This window comes from Passer domesticus, chromosome 6, assembly GCF_036417665.1.
Source record: "Passer domesticus isolate bPasDom1 chromosome 6, bPasDom1.hap1, whole genome shotgun sequence".
Classification (NCBI taxonomy): Eukaryota; Metazoa; Chordata; class Aves; order Passeriformes; family Passeridae; genus Passer; species Passer domesticus.
The window spans coordinates 73,677,811-73,699,527 of record NC_087479.1 but is presented as its reverse complement, the minus strand read 5'-3'; the positions used below and the strand labels follow the sequence as shown (position 1 = coordinate 73,699,527).

General features: G+C 44.8%; 3 long non-coding RNA genes across 6 annotated transcripts; 2 read left to right on the top strand and 1 right to left on the bottom strand.

Annotated features, from left to right (window-relative positions):
* The first annotated feature begins 434 nt into the window (after positions 1 to 434).
* Positions 435 to 16,545, top strand: LOC135304042 (uncharacterized). 3 transcript variants are annotated; one of them, XR_010365481.1, is made up of 3 exons: positions 435 to 763; positions 15,156 to 15,583; positions 16,172 to 16,545. It is a non-coding gene; the product is annotated as an uncharacterized LOC135304042 (long non-coding RNA). The 3 variants fall into 3 exon arrangements; XR_010365480.1 differs by lacking the exon at positions 435 to 763 and having other exon boundaries at positions 14,806 to 15,332; positions 15,469 to 15,583; XR_010365479.1 differs by lacking the exon at positions 435 to 763 and having other exon boundaries at positions 14,806 to 15,583.
* On the bottom strand, positions 5,177 to 12,127 carry LOC135304041 (uncharacterized). The gene is made up of 2 exons (XR_010365478.1): positions 8,723 to 12,127; positions 5,177 to 7,245 (listed from the first exon to the last, which is right to left on the bottom strand). It is a non-coding gene; the product is annotated as an uncharacterized LOC135304041 (long non-coding RNA).
* A 524-nt stretch (positions 16,546 to 17,069) lies between the features above and the next one.
* Positions 17,070 to 19,631, top strand: LOC135304040 (uncharacterized). Of its 2 annotated transcripts, XR_010365477.1 has the most exons (3): positions 17,070 to 17,219; positions 17,571 to 19,065; positions 19,221 to 19,631. It is a non-coding gene; the product is annotated as an uncharacterized LOC135304040 (long non-coding RNA). The 2 variants fall into 2 exon arrangements; XR_010365476.1 differs by having other exon boundaries at positions 17,571 to 19,631.
* The last annotated feature ends 2,086 nt before the right edge of the window (positions 19,632 to 21,717 follow it).

The window sequence follows — 21,717 nt, the reverse complement described above, 5'->3', positions numbered from 1 at the left end:
GAGAGAGACTGTCCCTGCCGTGAGGAGAGAGACTGTCCCCGCCGTGAGGAGAGAGACTGTCCCTGCCGTGAGGAGAGAGACTGTCCCCGCCGTGAGGAGAGAGAGTGTCCCCGCCGTGAGGAGAGAGACTGTCCCCGCCGTGAGGAGAGAGACTGTCCCTGCCGTGAGGAGAGAGACTGTCCCCGCCGTGAGGAGAGAGACTGTCCCCGCCGCCAGGACAGAGACTGTCCCCGCCACCAGGACAGAGACTGTCCCCGCCGCGCTGCCGCTGCCTGCGAGTGCTGCGCCATCTTCTCATGCCGGCGCTGCTGCCACCGCGGCAAAGAACAGCTCCTGTGCCACGCTGCCGATTCCAAGCAGCGCCATCCTGGCGCGGGACAGAAATAAAGCGGCTCGGAGAAGCCAGCACGGGGTCGTTCCTTATTTCCTTTACAATGAATCTCAGAGGCTGAGCCCGCGTTTCAGCAGCCGAAGCGTGACCCTGCCGGCCGGCGGCAGAGGTCGGGCACGGCCGCTCCTGGGCCTGCCCCGATCGCCTGCAGGGATTGGGGCACGCTGGTGCACACCTCAGCTGTCTGCAGGGTGCACGGACGCTGCTGCCAAGTGAAGTTCGTGCTCCGTCAAGCGCTGCCGGTGAATTCGCACACTTTCTGCTTGCTGCAGCTCCCGGGAAAACCAACCCCCTCCATTCCAGACGTGAGAGGAGTTTTCCCCTGGTTCAAGGACTACCTCCGAGATTTTCGTTTCAAGAATCTTGGGTTTCGTGAGTATTCCGGTGGCTGGGACGGACCGGACTGGGGCACCTTAAAATTGGGTGGGGGTGACTCCCGGGGATTAGGGGAGGCACAGTGCACAACATTAAAAACTCCTATGGCTGGTGATTCCTGGGTGTTTTTGTTTGACCTGGGAGATGGATGGAAAAGAACCTAGCAAATAGTCTCAGTCTGAGTTTTCTAGTGGCCAGGACAGACCCGACCGGGGTGCAATGGGGTACAGGGAGACTGTCTGCTTAGGAGAAGGAAGTTTATAAGCAAATTGTGGATTCCTTGGTGGGGGAGGGTTTTGTTTATCACAGGTGTTATAAATGATAAGCTTGACTACGCCAATATTCAAGCAGCAATCAATTTATTTATTAATGAATATGGTAAAGTATGAGCAATACAGCGCTGAGTAGAGTGGGGGAAATTTTCCCTCCAACTGCACACTGATAGTTGGGGCTTACAGGTATTTAGAGGGGTACTCATAAGCTTTCTCAGCAGTTTCTATTCTCAATTTTTACATCACAATTCCAGCTATCAGTAGCAAGGGATTTTTATTTTAGTTTTTTCAGGGAGAATGGGAAATTAAAAATACTTTTTCTTCCTTAGATGCTAATGTATCTTTTACTAGTTTTTCTAGGCTGTAGGATAATGATAAGTGCAGAACAATGTTCTTTTATGGAACCTTATCTCCTTGTAACATTTCAGTTAAATGCCAGTTGATGTTTGGCTTCTCCTTCTTCAACTTTTTGGCTAAACGTTTCCTAAACCTCCAGTGGCTGTCTCAGCACCACACTGCCTGTATATCTGTAAAACCAGCTCATAAAGAGGAGGAGCATCCCAAAAGAGATTGTTTGGCTCATTTTAGTCTGTTTATGTTTGGAATACGGAAAGTTCAGTTGTGTAATTCACAGTGATTCAAAAATGAATGAGGGAAATATAATTTGCATTTTCCCCATGTGTATGTCCAGTAGAAAGCAGCCTCTGCAAAAAACACAATACTGCTTTTATTCATCCACAATGTATCAAAACAAAATTGGTTAAAAGGGGAGATGTGAAAAATTTAATGTTGGCAATGTGCTATTGGTACCTAGTTTGGGTTTTACTTTTTGGTAATTTAAATCCTGATCCTTCACATTCCTACTGGAGACCTTTAAGTTCTAGGCATGGATTAAGTGCTTCTGAAAACCAAAATTTTGATGAAATGTTCACAGCCAGTGAATTGGGTTTTGTCATTGTATTTTCAAAACATGAATATAGAAATAAGCCTGCAAACACCAGCAAAATTAAAAACTACTTGGTTTGGCCAATGAAGCACAAGCAACCAAATGTGTTCAAACTTGTAGAGAATTCTTTGTTTTCATTTTCACAAGTTTCACTTGATTTCATGGAGGATCAAAGTGAACTAACAAAAAATAACTGCTCCCACAATAAACAGGAACAAAAGAAGAACAAATCCTTCCTCGACATAAAACACAGCTCCCCCTCCTCTGTCTATTGACTCTGACACACCTCAATATTTTGTTTCAACCAGTGCCTAAAATGCCTTCTGAGTATGTTTATTGTACTTATATAGAGTGTCTGTGTGTGAAATTATATTTATACAAACACGTATTATTAGTTGTAAGTGTAGGCGTGAGAATGTAGATAAATCTAATAATTTAGCATTACTAACAACCTGACTGGGTGTTAGTTTCAGTAGTAGGCAGCTTAATAGCTGAGAGTGTTGAGAGGTAACATTTTTCACTTTTTTTCCCTGTTATTATTTTGCCCTGATTTACTGGGCAGGTGGCAAGAGTGGTGAAGTAGGTCATGGGGATTTATTGTTTGAAAATAGAAGTTCAGTGGGTCAGAGATTGGATTGAGGCATGGATTGAACCCAAAACATCTTGAAAGGTGATGATTCATAATTCTGTCCCTGTCTTGATTCCTTCTGTCTGAAACTCAGGAGACAAGTCTGCCTGACCTCTGGCAGCTTCAGTCTCACACATATTCCTCACAACTGTGTTTGTAATGGACCAAAAACTCCTGCGTGGCAAGGGAAAGCTTCCAAAATCCCAGAACAGACAAAACTGTTACTGCAGTGTATCCCATAGGATTTTCCACAGGGTCCTCCTGTATTCACAAGCAACCATCTGATGATGTTTTGGAAAAAACCAGACTGGAAAGTCTCCTTTGTGAAGAGAGGAAGGTGTGAATATCAGCAGGGGAATGGGGTGAGAGGAGACTGGAACAGCTGCACTGGCCTTTCCTTTTCCTCTCAGCACTTTGCTGGAGGAGGATCACAGTGCCTCAGAAATTCAGATAATAATGAGGACACTGTGGAAAAACCCAGACTTGTAGAAGGTTAAGAAGCAGGTGAACAGCAGCTTTGGAGAATAGCTGTGTGACAGTGAAAACTTAATGCAGGTCTAAGAAATAGTATCTGGCATGCACTGTTTGGGACTTGAAAATTGGGAGAAAATTTGAGATTTTCGTATAAAAATTGGTTGGGTGGGGTTGTTTGGTTGGTTTTTTTGGTTTTTTTTTTTGTTTGTTTGTTGGGGTTTTTTGGGGGGGGGGTTGGTTTTTTGTTGTTGTTGTTGTTGTTGTTGTTGTTTTTTAATAAGGAAGCTTAAAAGGGAAAAATAAAAATAATTGAGAAAATTTTCCTGAGCCCATCTGGAGCATAAGTGGGAGAGGGAGCAGTGAGGTGGGTAAGATGGAGATTAGTATGGTGGATTTGGCATTTTTCTGAAGCAAAACAGATTCTTAAATGTCAAGAGTCAGGAGTATTAAGTGTTTAGGAAGCTGTCGAAGAAGAGAGTGGTGAGAGCTATATGAAGAGTGTGTGGTGAATTGCATGAAAAGATGAGTTTTAAAGAGCAAAAAGTCTTCTGGGAGGCTGTTACAATTAAAATGGAGGACGAGGTGTCGGCTGAGATGTGTACTCTCCTTTTTTTCTTTGTGTAACACATTATTGCTGATTCCTGTGGAACGGTACAAGGTGTGAGAAAATAATTCTTTTTTTTTTTTCAGTCTATATGTGATCACAATTCAATTCCTGAGGACATTTGCATAGTATGATACACCTTAGGAAGTTACAATGTAGAAGAATTCAGATTGATACTGGCTTCAAGATACTCATAGCATCTGGTTTGAGTGAGGATGTAGATTTCAAATGTTGTCCCTCCCTTGATGTCTCCAGTCACATTGGTCACATTCTTGCTGAATTTTGTATCACTTTTCTAAACTTCAGTGCTATACAACATTGGCACTGCTTTTCTGTCTGGCTCCATCTGTCCTTTCACTCCATCTGAGATATTTAACTTCAGTGTACAGAGGATTTGGCTTCTCAGCCCCTGCCAGCTTTTCTCCAGGAGCCATAGGTGCTTTGCTCTTCCCTGCTGCTTTTCATGCTCCACAGAAGGGCACAGTTTTTGAGCCAGCCTTTGGCTTAATAGCCAAACCATCCCTCTGTGAAGCATGAAAGACGAGAGAGAGCAGCGGGGCAGCCCCAAGAGACAGATGGAAAAGAAGCTGACTTGGTGAAATCAGCAGCCAGGCTGTGCCCCACCTCACACAAACAAACCTGGCCACAAAGAGCAGCTCAGGACAGCTCTCAGGCTTGAAATCCTGCTGCTGAGCTTGGAGGGAAGAGCAGCTGGAGCTCCCTGGGAAGCCACTTTGGGCCAATGTCCCTCCCAGCTGTGCCCCACAAGGGCATTCACAGGGGCTGACTCACGCCCCTTGTCTGTGGAGGTGCCACCCTGCTCCACACCAAACCATCTGACTCACACGGGACAAGTCTAGCAGAATGGCAAAACCTCTCATGTCTTTACTGTTCTTAGTACCAGACAGTAGTTACAAGATTTTCCAAGTCTGTGTAGATGATATAACTATACTTAACTGGGGCCTCTTTGTGATCACATGTCAATTGGATAAGCTAAAAACCCACCAAAGTACAAAGCAAAAGGTCATCTTACTGTGGCTTGTTCTGTTTGCTTTGGTTAGCAGTCAGATCAGAACTTTGGCTAGTGGAATGGCCATTTTGAAACACATATCTCTATTCAAATCAATAAATTATAACAAGAGTACTCTCCAGCTTCTCATATTCAAGTATTTTTACAACTCTTAAATTGAGTTGCCTTTGTCCACAGTAATGGGTTTTTATTGCTTATACAATTCAAAGTGTGTGTCACCTTGGTCCAGAAAATGCTATGGACTCCTCAGTAAAAAAAAAATTGAATTATTAAGAAGCAGAAGCTCCTTCTTCCTTCTCTTCCTTCTCTTCCTTCTCTTCCTTCTCTTCCTTCTCTTCCTTCTCTTCCTTCTCTTCTTTCTCTTCCTTTCTTTTTCTGTTTCTTTTTATCCTAACCAAACTGAAACCACTGGCCAGAGGAAAACAAATTTTAAAAATGGAATAGTAACAGAAATGGTTGATGTAGAAGGCCTTTATTTCCCTTTCATGCATGAAAAGCATGATAAATACCACAAGCATATGTTTTGCAGCACACTCAATTGTTGTCTTCATGGACTCTCATTCTATTCCTTTGGTTGTATCTTTCAGAACACCTTGAGACTAATTATTATAAGTAAATATTACAATATGTGAATTTCCTCTGTAATAGAGGGTTTCTCTATAAGTTTTCACACTGCAGCACAATAAATGCATTTTAAAAATGCCATGGAGGAATGAGGTCAGCTGTCAATATATTATGAAGAGAGTGAATTCTATGCACAGGTCTTACTGCATTAATTAAGATAACACAGGGATATGATTGTAAACTCTTTAGATACATGCTGCCTTCTATCAGCTGTCATCTGAGAAACTGGTTGGTAGATTATCCTGAACATAATGTCAAGGTTTTTAATCAAAACATTTTCCCTATTCAGAAGAAAATCATATAATGGCATTAGCAAAAGTAGTTGAATTAGATCTGTAGAGAGAAGGATGTTGTAGAAAAGGGTTGGGAAAAAGGTAATAACAGGCCTAGCAAGTGGAGGTACAGGAACAATGGATTGAATTATAGCACAGAAGGCAAGCTGTTCTCTTTAATCAGTAGTGGGTGACCCTCTGTAAAACCTCCTGTGTCCAGTACAATTTAAAACTCAGAAACCACCTCGTGTGTCTGAGACTTTCCCAGTGGAGAAAAAACCCTATATTCTTGGCTACCACAACAACAGAGTTGTTTTGACAGGCTCAGCAGGCTCAGAGTGTGGCTCTGCAGAACGCCTGGGTGCACAGGGTGCTTTGCCCACAAAAGCTGAGGGAGAGGCTGGGGAAACACGAGGCAGAGTGCTGAATGGGTATGTCAGAGCCAGACTGTACAGGTGTGGATGTTTATGGGTGTTCATGCAAAAGAAAAGGGATTCCTGGAATGGCAAACATGCTGGAAGCACTGTGTGTTAACTCCTGGCTGGCTCAGTGCTGGTCCCTGAGGGGTGCTGGAAAGGATTCCAGACTTGGAGACCTTTGATCTGTCTCAGTCCAAGGTGACTGACTTGTACCAGCTCCCTACAGAGAGCAAAAGGCTGAAAGCCTGGCTGGTGTGTTCAGCAGCAGATGGAGGCTACAAATGTCTTCTCTATCACTAGGAAGGAGTGTTCCTCTGCTTTGTCCAAATGCAACTGATAGAAGAGTTCTCATGGTTCTCTGTCACTGGACAGAACTGCAAACTTTCGTTTCAGCACGTACATGCAGCCTGATTTTTATTTTATTTTATTTTATTTTATTTTATTTTATTTTATTTTATTTTATTTTATTTTATTTTATTTTATTGTCAATAGCAGCATTCAGGACTGGCTTTATGATTTCTGACTGAGGACCCTAAGTAAGTTTCCAGAATTGGAAGTGTTCAAACCACATCTCCTCTAGCCCATGCACAGAGGGAGAGGAATCGAGTGTGTCCTGCCCACAGTGCAATTTTAACTAGAAATCCTTTTCTCCATGGGTAGTATGGACTCCCAGAGCAGGTATTCAAAGCTCATGCTTGCTGAGGTTAACCTGAACATTTGCACAGGAAGGAATAAAGCTACTGCCAAGTGGTTTGTGGAAAGCCCACCAGAACATGGTGAGATTGTTCTGCTGTCCTTGTGCTGAAGACCTTTGTGTTCCAGGCACAGGAATTGTAATTTCAGCTGACTGGAAACACAAGACAGTGGCTCGTGGCATGTGAGTGGCTGTTTAGCAATGCAGCCTGCTGTAAGCACTTCAGGTCTCTCTTCCAGACTCTGCACTCTTGTGGTACCAAATCCTGCCCAAGGAAAGTGCAGCAGCACTCAAACTGCAGTGTGGGGGTGTCTGGGGCTGCCTGTGCTCCAGAATTTCAGCTGTGCTCTCAGTGCTTGATAGGAGACAGAAACCCTGGGGGCTCAGAGACACTCAGCTTGTCCCTCAGGTGATGTGGAACAGAATATTCCTAGGGGTAATGTCAAGCTGGAGAGGAAACATTTCTGTCAGCTCTTTCCATGCCCCAAAGAAGCCACATATCCCCATTCTTCCACACTGCAAGCAAGGAGAAAAGAGCCAAAACATGTAAGATCATCAAACTGGTTTAGCTGCAGAATGAGAAGGAGATAGATAAGACACATTATCATTTCTATTTTAAAAAGTTTGAAGAGTTTTCAAAGTTAGGGTGTGGGGTGACACCTGGAAAAAGAAATCCTGATCCCTTCTGTTTTTCCCACACCACTTAGGTGACTGGAAGTGGTCAGCACCACTGAGTTTGTCATATTCCATAGAGCAATAGTTGGAAATTTTGTTTAAATCTGAAGCTAGCTCAGAATGTTTAATTTGAGAAAGTGTGTTTTGTGGTCACTTATAGTATTTTAGTGCTTTTTACATAAACAGCTTCCTCAGTTTTAAAATGAACTTGCCCAGATACCAAAAACGTTGTCTTCTCCTGTGATATGTGAGGATGCAGTTCTTGTTCTAAACTTCAGTTCCTGCCAGCAATGCTTTTACAGCCAGCTGACATGGCACACATCTGCCCTTCTATAGCATTTATCCTTAAAAAACCCTCCAAGAAATCTCTGGAGGAATTTATTACTGAATAATAATGGTTTCTGAAGAGAGGGAGTGGAGGTATAATTAGAAGTGGAAACACTTGAAGCAAGATCTCTAGAATCTACTGTTTCCTACTGTAATCTCACTTAGGAAAGCATCTGAAGTGTGTGCTTGAATCTTAGTAACTACACAAGCAATAAACACATTTCCTAAGAAAGAAGGATTGGCTCATGTACTGAAAATGTGGTGAATATTTTGAAGAACCATGTTCTATATTAGATCAGTGACAGAAATTATGGTAATATGACAACTCTGCTTTACAGACTCTTTCTTTCCCTGTCAGTCTATGACTTTCATTATATTATCTTTTTGTCTTTCACCTGTTTCTTCAAATTGCATGGGTTACTCCTAGGACATAGAAGAATCTTATTAGGCACGGAGAAAAGCCTTGTCACAAAGAAAAAGGTGCTGCTCTTTTAAAACATTGGTCTGGAAAAAGATGATATAGACTGATGGAATTATTTTCTAAGCTCTCCATTGTCTTATTTATGCACACATCATTTTTATATCTATTGTTTGTTGGCTCCTTAAGTTACAGTAATTTCTTTAAGACATTCCTTAAGATGGATGTACTGTGAAATGTATATAAAATAGTTTTCCAAAGTGGATAACAAAATGTCCAAATATTGTTTCAAGTAAACAGTAAAATATCTAAAAGCCATGCCATAAATGCTGCATTAAAAGTGAGTTTTCTTCAAACCTTTTGGCATAAAACCATCACAACATCCTGCCAGGAAAAAAAAAAAAAAGGAATAATTAAACCTGATTTGAAGCATCATAGGAGACAGAGCTGGGAGCTGGGTAGAAATTCTCTGTCCAACCAATTTCCTGTAACTCCACAATACAATTATGTGTGACAAAAAGGATTATTCCCTGGACCAGGTGTATTTGGTAGCGTATGGTGAGGTCTGAATACCTGCCATAAAATTGCTGCTTTTGGCCAGTTTCTGTTGCAGTAGATATTCCCAAATATGGAATATCCAGAAGATTGAAGGTGCCTTCCAATTTCCCCAGTGGCTGGTGATGCTGTCTAGCACACTAGCCTTGCTGAAAGGTGTTTGCTTGGTTTTAACAAGGAGATTCTCCAGGAGCTTTGGTGAGAAAGATACTGGTTGTTTTCTTCTCTTCTGGTTTATTCTTTCTCCTGTAGATAAGAAACGAACAGTGTTTTTGTGTGTCTTCAGATAAGTTGATGGGGCAGAGTGGGCATTTTAGGGCCACACACACACCCTAGAGATTTGTAAACAAGAACATGTGTGACAACTGTATGATAGAATGACATCTTTCTTTTCACATGGTCTGCTTTCCCTTCCTGTGTGAACTGCAGTCTTCACTGTATTTGCTTTTTTGCTTTGTTCTGAATGTCACCACCTACCACGAGCACTCCTTGGGTGTCAGCCTACGGGGTCATGCAATTAAGCTGTAACTGAGCAGCTGCACATCCATGGGAGGCTGTAGGGATACTCTGAAAATGTATCAGAGCAAACCAATGGACAGTTGTTTCCCTTGACTGGAAATTGCTGCGCATTGATTTGAGCAATAATCCATGCCATGACACATATCAAGGATATTGGAGCTGTTGCCAGTCATTAAAAAGCTCCAGATTCCTGTAGGATTATTTTATATACCATATGAGAATACAGAGAAGTAATATTACATCACTTTTTGTTAAAATTTCCCATGAAAATCAGACCATTGTTCTTCTTGGCTGGGCTTTTTTAAAGGATGACTAGTTTTGTAAAAAAAAAAAAAAAAGTATTTCCCCCACATATAAAACTAATTTCAGTGGAACGTTTTTTCAATTATTGATACACTTGAATGGTGTTACACTGGATTTGCATGGATTTAAATTAAATCAGAAACCTTCCAAAACACAACTCATTGACTTTGCCTTCAGAGCTTGCTTTAAAGGTGTTGACATTGGCCTATAGGAAGGTAAAGAATTATGGTTAAATTAATGATGTAGTGATAAATTTTTATTTCCCCTTCAGTATTTTTAATAATCTGAAAACTTTTAATGGCTATTTTGTGAGCTACCCATTAGTGATGTGAAATAAACTAGTCCTAGTCCAAATTTACAGAAATAAGCACAGTTATTTCAACAAATAAACAGGAAATAAGTTTGTACTGTTAGCAGCAAATCCAGCCTTGTGAAGCAAAATGTTTCTCCAGGACATTTCCAGGTGGCCATAATCAGTGGCAAATTTGTTTTGGTGTTTGAAAAACCAACATCTCAGTAATTCAAGTATTTGTCAAGTATAGCTCAATAGAGAAACTCAACATAGAGATAAAAAGTACAGCACTTGCATTAGGTATTTTTTTTTGTCTGAGAATAGTTTATTCATTGCTGAAGGTTTCCATTTATAAATTTAGCAAGTTAGGTAAAAAACCCAACAATAATAGTACAGTACAAATGGAGAATTTTTATTCAGGGGAAATTGCATTTGCATGTAACGAAAAACAACACCTCACCAAAAAAATCTGCATGGTTTAGGATGAATTGGGTAAAATCAACTAGCAATGGAAACATGAATTTTCTGCAGGGGAAAAAAAAAGTAGTTTTATTTTGATAAATATTTTGATAAAATGAAGGCAATCTGAATTTCACTTCTTGCAGCTCCCCCAGGCTTTCATTGCAGAGCCTGTCAGCTGAAGGGAATGGTGTTTTCCTAGGACCAGAATATTTTCTCTGCAAGTGTGTCTGCAGAGATGCAGGAGCAATCTGAGGCTCCACTTCCATGGCTGTGTCATTTACCCATGAGAACAGACTCTTACCAGGGAGAATTGCCAAGGCTTGCTCCTTCATTGCTGCAGGCACCTGCAGAAATGGTAGTGCAGTGCAAGGAATGCTCTGATCCCTGCAATACAGAGCCACTCTCACAAGAAAATAGCTCCAGTGAACAAGGACAAGTGGAAGGAAGGGCTTGACAATCCTGACCTACCAATCTCAGAAAGAATCAATCTGATTGTGAAATCCAGCGTGCAAAATTGGCACAAATATCAGCTCACATCTTTAAAAAGTCTTCATAACATGCAAATCCCAATTAGTCCTCACTGAGGAAAAGGCAAAGCTAAAATATATTTGCCTACATTTTTAATTATTATTATTAAATTTACAGAACTTATGCTGACCAGCATATATTTCCTGTGAAGTGTGCAGATTATCTACATGCACACACTGAGGGAGGATTTTTCCCAAGGAATTATATAAAGTTTTATTGTCTGAAAACAGATGTAGTTATCTCTTACACTACTGAGTCGTTTCAAAGGAGCAAGCAACATAGATTAGGTGACTTTCTAGCCCCTTAGCACAGGCACAGGAAAGGGACACCTCTCTGAAGTCATGGGTCATACCAGCACATAATTTCACTTGCTTGAAAGCCCGAAGCCAAGGTCAAGATACACCAGTGTTATTCAAACCTTATTAACAACAACGTTGAAAACACTTTGCCAGGACTCTGCTTCAAAATATTTCCAGCATATTTCTGCCTAGAACATCTTCCTCTGTCCCATTTGTCTGTTTAACACACTCTGCTCATTTCTTTCCCATCAGACCCTGAGAAGCCTTTCCCATTCCTGTTGTATCAGTACCTGGACATCACCTTCTATGCAACTTAAAGATTTTAATAATAATAGTATATAATATAATATAATATAATATAATATAATATAATATAATATAATATAATATAATATAATATAATATATTATATTGTAATATTATGCATTTTTTAATAGTAATAGTGTGTCCTTTTCTGCAGGCCTACCTTCTCCTACCTTTGGTGACTAGTTAGCAAAATATTATCTGTTATCAGCCCATCTTCTTGTCTTAATTAAGCTTGCAGGGAGGTTTTATTCCTCTGCCTGTGATGATCTTTGGTGCCCTAAATTTAATTTCTTTTCATAATCCCTACAGGAGCAAGCAGCACAGAGGAGTTTTAAATAATAAAGTGTTGGAACCTTGGAAGCAACAAGAACTTGGCAGAAACACCCATGGGATAAGATAAATTATCGTGTTTAAAAACAAACAAGCAGGCACTATAAGCCTCAGTAGGGCTGTGAGCAGTGCTGGCTTTCCATTGCAGAGCCTTGCTGGCTTTTAGAAGAGGGATGAGGGGTGCAAAGGCAGCAGTAAAAGCCATGTGGTGGCTTCTGTCTGTTCCCTTCCTTCCTTCTCAGCAATCCAAGTCACCAGGTGCTGCAGAGCACCCTGCAGCAGCCCCTCCTGCAGGGACAGGCACAGGCAGCAGAAAGCTGCTTTTCCTTGGAGTCAGGCTCAGAATTCTTTGTGCGGGAGCCCTGAACTAGCCTGTAGAACCAAGTGGTCAGGAAAGAGACACTAGAAATCCATCCCGGTTTCTGATGTCAAGCTTGATTCTTTCATCTGCAAAGCAGGATGGAATATCATTTCAAAATCTGCAAAGCTGTTGCTTTGGAATGATGTCTTCACATCTGCCTTTGGATGGGGAACTTAGTAAATAAATCTGAAGGCAGAACTGAAAAATGGGAGTCCCTAACCACTCTCAGCTTTGCCACTGTACTTCAGCAGTGCAAAACACTTAGAAAATATCACTTATAGATATGGTTTATTGCACTTAGAAATATGGCTTATACAATGTGAATTTTGTCCTGGTGTTCAGGGTCACAACACTGAATTTTACTTAAATATTTCAGTTACTCTTGTATCCCTCTTCTTTTACCCAAAGGCATTCACTGAACCAAGGTGGTGTCACATTTTTAGCATTGCCCTTTAGAAGCTGAATGAACTTTAAAAGCAGCTTTTTATTTTCTCACTGAAACTAAATAGGCTACATCCTGAAATTTTAGACCATTTAAAATTGGCTGATAGATAAACCTTTTATTTATTACTTATATATTAGTTATTTATATTGTATTGTAAACTGTGTGAGTATGACTTTAGTAAAAAACTGCATTCCTATCATAGAATTATTTCTCAAGCTCAGGAACAGACTCACAGCAGAAGAAAGCCTTAGGGTCTATCAGGTAACACAACCAAATTTAAAAGCAAACATCAGCTTCTCTAGAAGTGAGGTGCATGACTGCCTTTGAGAGAAAGATCATCCTACACTCACAGCGAGATGTTCTCTTTATTTTTGGTAATTGACAGTAAAAAGAAGTGCTGGAGTACCTGGTGGCATGAAATAAGGGGCTGACAGTGGGAGGAGGGAACAGTGGTTGTTTACTGGGGCTAGAAACGCTCGTACGAGGTGCAAACCTCATCCAGCAGCAGGAATCCTTGCTACATGAACAAGATTTACTGCCAGACTCCATCTGTGCCTTCCCACCAAACAAGGTCACTCAGTCAGATCCTAGGAAGCCTAATGAGCAAAGCTGCCAAGTCTCTGCAGTGATAATGGAGGCTTGCTCTGACTTACGCCTCAGGCACTTGCAATGTTTTTAGTACTGGAAAACAAAATAGGGTAGAGGAAAAAAGGTCATAATTTTTATCAAACCAGTCCCCCTTGAGAAATATCAGTGTGCGTGCCTGTGCATGAACATACCTGGGTATTTTTTCTTTCTTTTCCTGGTGATTTGCAGTTTACTTTACTCTTGAGGCACTCCTTCATCTTGGCCTTCATCTTGGCCATTCATCTCACATCTGCACCTTGGTTGTGGAAACATCACTGTGGTGGTACCATGCCCCTTCCTCACAAAAGGCTGTATCAACAGCATGTGTGGTGGCTCCAGAGCTGAGGGAGAGGCTTTAGCCATGGATTTTTGATGTTCATCAATTTTCTGCCTGGAGTTTCTGTGATGCAGTCTGGTCAACTTACAGGAAATATTGTGGTAGGGGACAAAAATAAATTTAGAGCATTGCACAGGCCCAGAAAAAAAAGTCTCTGCTAAGAACTTTTAGTATTCACAGCTGATTTGTTCCTGTAGACAAGCTGATAGTTAAACCAAAACAACTGAACCGCAAGTACCCTGAATCCCTTGTTTTGTCTAGAATCTATTCGTGTTTATCTGTATTCCTTGGGTAAAGCAACATCCACCCATGGGCCAGCACTTTAGCTTGGATGACAATGCAGACAAAATTGCTGCCCCTTCCTGCTGCTGTAGCTGACTCCAAATCATGAGAAATGTGCCAACTCTGCCAAAGACAGGCAGACCTGGTGAGATAAAAAGAGCCAGTCTGCTGAAAAGGAGACCAAATGAATGTTTTCTAATGCCCCCTTTTCATCCTTTCCCCAGGCAAGACAGAGCAATGTCCTTCCTCCCTGTCACCGATGGTGACCCAGGCACGGGATGCAGCGCAGGGACAGAGCCCGCCGCTGCTCTCAGTGCCCTGCCCTGCCCTCCCTGCCTGCCTTGCCCGCCGAGTCCTGCTGTAACCTGCCCTTCCCTGCCGTGCCGTGCGGAGCCCGGCCAGCCCCAGGAGCCACCCCGCCAAGCTGTGGTGCCTGGTGAACAGCCCCCGCGTCCGCTCCGTGCGCTGGGACAGCCGGGCCCAGGGGCTGCTCGTCGACCGCTCCCTCTCTGAGCGGGAGCTGCTCGGCCCGGGCCCCACCCGCGGGGGCGGTGGCACTGGGGCGGGTCCGGTGCCGCGCCCCTTCAGGGCCGCGCAGTTCCGCAGCTTCGTCCACAGCTCTACCGCTACGGCTTCCGCAAGGTGCCGGGCTGGCTCGGCACGGCTGCGCCGGGCGATGCCGGGGGCTGGCTGCACTACAGCAGCCCCTGCTTCCGCCGCGACCGCCCCGACCTCCTGCTCCGCGTCAGGCGCCGGAGCGCGGCCGACAGGCGGCGGCCGGCGGCGGGCCGGGAGGGCCGCAGGCACCCGCCCTGCGGCTCCCGGCAGCTCCCCGGGGCGCGGCCGCTGCCGGACGGGCGGGACCGGTGCAGGCGCTTCCAGTCGCTGCCCCGGGAGCGGCCGCTGCTCGCCCGGTGCCCGCCCTGCGGCTTCCTGCTGCTGCACAGGGACCAGCCAGTGCCGGCCCGGCGGGAGGGGCCGAGCCGCTTCCAGGAGCTCTACGGGGAACGGCCACCGCCCGCCCAGCGGGAGGTGCTCAGGGTCCAGCCCTGCAGCTTCCAGCAGCTCCACAGGGAGCAGCAGCCCCCAGCCTTCAACCCACGAGGCAGGAAAAGAGTTGTAGCCTTGTTTTTCCAAAACGTAATGAAAAGTGACGTTTGAAGTATTTTTCCACAAGGCTCTGTCATTCTCAGCCAGAAATTGTCAAGCCTATTAGGAAGAGGAACCTAGAAGGCCAAAAAATTCTCTGCCTGTTTTTTTTCCTGCATGCTTCCTGTGATGTTTGATCCAAGGCAGCAATAGAGATCTGTGTCCTAGAGCCACATTGTGGAGCCTGACCAATATGTTTGGATTCTTGCAGCCACCCCAGGCACTTTAGCGTCCAGCACTCCAGCTGGCAGTGCTGGTTGTGCAGCATTGACAGTGTCCAGCTCCACACAGAACACACCTGGGGAAGAGCAGTCACCAGTGGATCTTGGCTTTGCCATTGAGCAAATGATCCGGGAGATCCCTGCCTGAAAGGTCTCTCTCTGCACAGGTAACTCCATTGGAGGGGAAAGTAAGAGGCTGAGCTGAGAGCTTACATGGAGAAGAAGAGAAACTGTATCCCTGATATGATTCCAAGAAAATACCAAATGATCTTGAGTTTTCTTTCTTTCCATTGTTCTTTCAAGGGCAATATTAATGTTGTGCCTAAGTCTTCTGGAGGCGAGCCTGTGAACCAGGCTGCAGCAGAGGAAGCCTCATCTGGCACTGAGAGGAACAGTTTGCCAGAGCCTGAGGAGCTTGGTAAGGACAGAGCCCCCATTGGTTTAGAGAGGTGTGAGATGGCTGCTCTGAGCCTGCCTCTGGCAGCAAGGGAGATGAGCAGAGTTGAGTTCCTGTCTGCAGGGCTGGTGCTGCCTGGTGCCTTTAGTTCAAATCCTGCACTGCCACAGCCTCCCCGAGCCCTGCCCTCCACGCTTCTCCAGAGGCTCTGACACTGAGTCCACTGCTGTGGCAAGAGAGCAGGGAATAAAGCTGACCTTGTGGCAGTTGTGTCACCAAGCTGGGTGTCCCAGTTTGGTTCATAACTCAGCTCCCAGCAGCTTCAGCTTCGGCCACTTCAGTGAGGACTGAGGTCTCTCTGTCACTGAGACTGTCTGTGTTTCAAGCTCAAGCCTTTGCTGAGACTTTATCAGGATACTTAAATGCTTTACACAATTCAGTTTTGAACACTTGGAAGGATCCCTGTTCTTTAAAGAGCAGGCTTCAAATTGCCAAGTGAGAGTTTGCCTTTCGGGCCATCTTTGACAGTCCCTCATAGAAGGACAATTGGTGCTCAAGGAACACGTGCACAAGGGCCAATATTGACTCAGTGTTTCCTTTGCTTCCCAGATCCTGTGTGATCGACCTCTGCAGGAGGGCTGCCCTGTGTGGCAGGAAGAGACAGAGGGAGAGGCTGTGACCATCGGGCAGGTAGAATTCCTCTGTCTCTAGTTATATTTATAGATGCGCATAGTTATGTTTATTTATCTAGGTAGTTGTATTTATAGATTTATGTAATTATATTTATCTATATAGGTAGAGATCTGTACAGTTAATTTTTTTTTTGTTTTAGATGTATATCGTTATAGCTTTAGATGTGTTGGTGTAGTTATAGATGTGCACAGTTGCACTTATACCTGTGTATAGTTACATTTATATATATACATTTGTAAATGCATATTTATATTTGTATATGGGGGTTTAGCTAAATAGATTGATATCTGTAGACGCCTCTTTTTAACCTCTTGCCCTGCTCTGCTTCCTCCCTCACTCGTGCTTTTCCCCCTGTGCCCGCTCTGTCCCCTCTCCCTGTGCTGGGTCCGAGCTGGCGGCCGGGCCGGGCGCAGCAGCAGCTCCAGCCCCGGGTGTCCCTGGAGCGCTGGGAGCTGCCGGTGGCCCCAGGCACTGTCCCCTGAGGAGCTGCTGAAGGACGGTGAGACTGAGGGGGCTGAGGGGGCGGTGGTGCTGAAGGGACGCTGACCCTGAGCTGCTGCTGGGGCTGAGGGCTGTGGGGCAGCCCAGGGCCATGGTGGCACTGAGGTGACAGGCAAGTGGCACAGGCTGAGGGGCTGGCGGGTCTAAGGGGATGGGATGGGTCAGAAGGGACTGAGGGAGGTGAGAGGACTGTGAGGGGCTGAAGAAGCTGAAGGGGGCTGGGGGTTTGGCGAGAGCATGGTGGGGCTGAGGGGATGGAGGGGCCAGCAGGGAGCACAGAGGGCTCCGGGACTGCAGCTCTGACAGGCCTTGGAACCAATTCCAGAGCCTCCACTTTTGCCACAGCTGCAAAGAAAACCTTGAGAACAGCCAGAGACTGCCAGGAGCCAGCAGGGAGAAGCTGAGTGCCAGCAGCAGGAGCAGTGAGCAGGGCCCTGCTGCTGCCAGCCTGGAGAGAGCCCGGGTGAGGACCCATGGCCGGGGAGGCAGGGTGGGCTGAGGCTGGCGTGGGCTGTGGCCGTGGGCCCTGCCCGTGCTGGGGCTGCTCAGCGCAGCTGCCCCGGCTGGCACAGGGGCTGTCCTTGGGCAAGGCAGCTGTGCCGGCAGGGCCCGGGAGCTGTGCCGGCTCTGCCGGGCTGCCGGGGCTGCGGGACGGTCCCGCCGCGGCTGTGCTCGCCACAGCCCAGCCCGCTCGGCTGCTTTCTTTTTCTAACCCTCCTGGGGAGGCTCTGACATTTCCTCTTCCCTGATGGAAGTGCAGCTGCTGCCAAGGGAAACGTCCCCATACTGACTCAGTGTTCCCTTTGCTTCCCAGATGTCCCATCTGCTGTCCCTGTCCAGGAGATGTGCCGAACTTCATCTGCAGGATCAGAAGAACCAGTGTCCTTTGGCCTCCCCCAGTTCCCACTGAGGACGAGAGCACCTGCAGAGCAGAGGAGACCAGCTGCAGCTCCAGGCCCAGGTCTTGCTGGTCACAGCTGAGCCTGTGTGAAAAGGTTTCTTAAGTTATAGGTTAAAATTCAACACATAATTCTACAAGCTAAAATTTAAATGCTGAATTCATATTGCTAACTCAAGGGAGCTCCAAAAATCTCTATTTCAAAAGCAACAAACCTTTGAAAGGTTAAACCTCAACAGAGCTGTGATCCTCCATCAATACCTCCTTCTTCCACTTGCTTAAAATCTCTTTGTCCTGGGCACTCACTAAGGCCTTTTTCCTGGAAGCTCTCTGGCTGTCTTGAATGCTTATGGAGTAACAGGTAACCCCTGATCTATTTTCAACTCTCTGCCCAGAGACTTCTGGAAGGGAGGTAGGACTGGTACTGGGGACCTGGCAGCTTGTCCAGGAATCAAAATTATTGAAATAATGGTAATGTGGACAAGGCATGCAAGTCCAGGTGGTGAGCTCAAATATGCAAGTACTTGCAGTTTCCCCTCAGCACTTGACAGCTAAGGGGTATGGTCTCTTCTTATTTCTGTCTCTTAATCCTCAATCCTTGCCACACTCCTTCAACATCTTTTGCATTGTCATCTTCCCTGTTTTCTCCCTCCCTTCTTCTTTCTGTGACTTTCTGTACACGACAGACTATCTGTCACACTCTGTCAGCTTGCTCAGTCACCCGAGCAGTGATAATGATGGTGTAGAAATTGTAGGTGCACAGGAGGCAAAGGTGTCATGCTTCTGTGTGCCCTCTGCAGGCAAAGCTGCTTCCCGAAGCTTCAGTCAAACTTGGAACAAAGGCTTGTCCCCACTGCAGGGACAAGAGAGGTAGGAAACTGGGCTCATAAAACATGCTTCTTCTGCTTCAACAAAAAACCGTGACTTCCCTTCACAGAGAAGGATGTAAACTTTTTCTTGAAGGGAATAAACAAATCTCTTTATGTCCTGATCTTTTACCAGTCTGAAATTATTTAAAAATGTCGTAAATTTTGTTTGTTTGTTTGTTTCTTTGTGGTGTTTTTTTTTTGTTTGTTTTGGGGGTTTTTTTGGTTTGTTTTTTTTTTGTTTGTTTGTTTGTTTTGTTTTGTCTTGTTTTGGTTTTTTTGGGGGTTTTTTTGGTTGTTTTTGGTTTTTTGGGTTTTTTTTTGTTGTTGTTGTTGTTCTGGGGTTGGGTCTGCATTTCAAGCCTGTTCTCCCAGCAGTCAGGGACCTGCACAGCTGCTGTGGGTGGGGCAGGTGCTCAGGTAATTACCAACAGGTAATTACTAACAGCCAGGTGAGAAGTTGGCTTGTGCCTGGTTGAGGGCTTGAGGACTGTGCTGAGAGAAGGGCTAGGGAGTGGAGTGGAAAATACAATTTACACAAGCAGGTATAGGTGGATGTCTGGGGTGTAGGTGGGAGTTAACTGGTTTAGGTACTGCATTTATGAAGAATTGAACATTTAACTCTGAGATAGGACTATTTAGTTGCTACTCTAAGTGCTGCATTTACTAACACGTAATGTAATTTCTGCTGCTGTGGCAGAACCTGCTGTCCCCTGAGCTCGGAACAGGCGTGGAGGGTCCCCAAGGCATCCTCAGAATGGGCTTTGCCCTCACCTTGGCTTGTGCTGCTGCAGATTTTGGAGACAATTGTGCATAAGAACGGGCACTAGAACCAGACTTGGGGCTGGCATGCTCTGCATTTCCAGAATGGCTCATGGACAGGGTAAGGTGGTATCGGTGCACTCTGGGTGAAGCTGTGATTCTATGGATACTTCAGTAAGAGAGGTTTTTTCAGGGTGATTAAACTTTCGTCCTTGCTGTGCTTTCTATGACATTTGCATCTCTATTTTGTAAAACTTCAGAAATCTGAATCCTCTTTGGCCCTGTGAAATGTTAAAAACGTCAGCAAAAGCCATCATAGTTTGCATGCGAAAATACATAATTTTTTACATTTGGGAATTGGAAATTCTAAAAATTTAAAACTGATTTCTGTTGCTGATGATACAGAAAGGGGGCACGTTGGTGCCCTGGGGCTTATGTCTGCTACTGTTGACTGAAAAAAATAATTTGAAGTAGCACCCTATGACTGTGGATGGCCAGAACGGAGGTCCAGGAGGCTTGACAGGTGTTTACTACTGAGTCCTTGACCTTTCCTGCCAAGCAAAAATTATAATTTCTTAGAACTATGTATTTATAAAAGAAAAGTATAAAGGAGAGATGTTGTACACTCTGTGTGTGTCCCATCTTGAACATATGACATTATAAAAACACACTCTCCAAACATCCATTCTTTTGTATGACCAGGTACATGCCAGGTAAAAGTGATTTCTTTGTTCAGAAGTATCTCACCTACTGACAACAATTAGAATTGCTTACAGGGCCTCAGTTGCAAATGCAAAACATTCAAAACTCAAACTAACTGGTTACATTAGAAAGCACGTTTTGCTTTTCTCAAGGGGCTGATTGTGAGCTATTTGATGAGCTATTCATGAACATATCCTGGGGCTGTTTGCATCAAACACTGGGATTTTGTTAGCAGTAAAAGAGGGAAAGTGCACCATGTGTGGGAAAGTAATTCCTTCCCAAAATATGTGCTTGGAGGCTACTTGGGTCAAAAGAATTTATTTTTAATTCAGTGGGCTGAAGAACTGCCCACCATCTGCTTTTTCAGAAAAAGAGGGTTAAGTCTTTGGCCCCTTTCAGAGCGTTAAATTACCAAAGCCGAAGGGATTTGCCCCAAAAAGCAAGGAGTGTGTGAGGCTCATGGCCATTGCTGTCTGCAGAAGTGAGCATGGGCCAAGGGAAGGTCCTGCTGCCCAGAGCCAGCCCGAGGTGTCCCTGAGGATGTGTCACATCCTCTGCCTCCTCTGGCAGTGCTGCCACAGAGCACAGCAGGAGGGATTGCAGGGATTTGTCAGCATGGGGAGGCAGAGCATGAGCTCCTGCTGACATTTCCATCCAGGGCTGGCACTTTCAGGCCAGCAGTGACAAATTCTGCGGCTCTGGCTGCACAGTTGCTGTTGGCAGTGCTGTGACAGCCTCTGCCACCAAGCCAGAGCCTCTGCAGGGGTTCCCATGACGTGCTTGGCATTTGGTTTCATCTGGGCACAATGCTCCTTCTTCCTTGATGTATCTGTTTGAGGACAGCACATGGTCTGTCTTGTTCTGGGGACAGTACAGAGTAACTCTGTAAACTGCAGGCCAGGTTGTCCAGTTCCCACAGGAGAATGTCATGGCATTGTTCAGCCAGCAATCTTTCTACAGTTTAGTGGACCCATTTTCTGCATGGCCAGAGGATTTTCCTTGTCACAAAAAAAAAAAAAAAAAAAAAAAACAAAAAAAAAAAAAAAAACCAAAACAACAACAACAAGAAGCCTAAATAATTACCTCAAGTAATAATAAGAGAAAAACTACTAAGATTCGGAATTCCCTGATTCCTTTTGGAATGTCATCAGATACAGATCTTCATTTCATAGCTGAAACTGCAAAAGTTATGTAAAACACTCCCAGTTAAATGGGACCTACTCAGCCCATGGAGGTCATTCCCAGCAGCAAGGCTGAGAGAACAAAGCAGAGTCTAAAAGCAGAAATTAGTAAATATGGCCAGGAAAACTCACTGAAGTGCCCACCAGTGCTTCCCCTTGCACTCTTGAGGTTCAGAATTCCAGTGGCTTCTAAAGAAAAAGTGAGCCCATCGGAAATGCCCTGTGGAAGGCACTACAAATTCCAATCCTTTCTAGAGAAAGTCTTATGATAGGAATAATTTCAGTCCCTTTTTATCTTCTTTGTGGAAAGTGCTCTCATCTTTCCACAAATTTCTGACCATCCCTGGTGCCTCAGGCACTTCCTCATCAACCTGGGGACTGTGTCTTATGTCAGAAAGCAGAGTAAAAAGGCACTTAAAGAAAAGTGGAAAGGACCATTTGAAGTGTTCCTAAGCACTCCTGCAGCAATAAAAGGGGATGGGATCAGTACATTGATACATCTGCCCCCAAGGGAAGCCAGCCCCAACACATAAGGGACTGGAGGGGAAAATA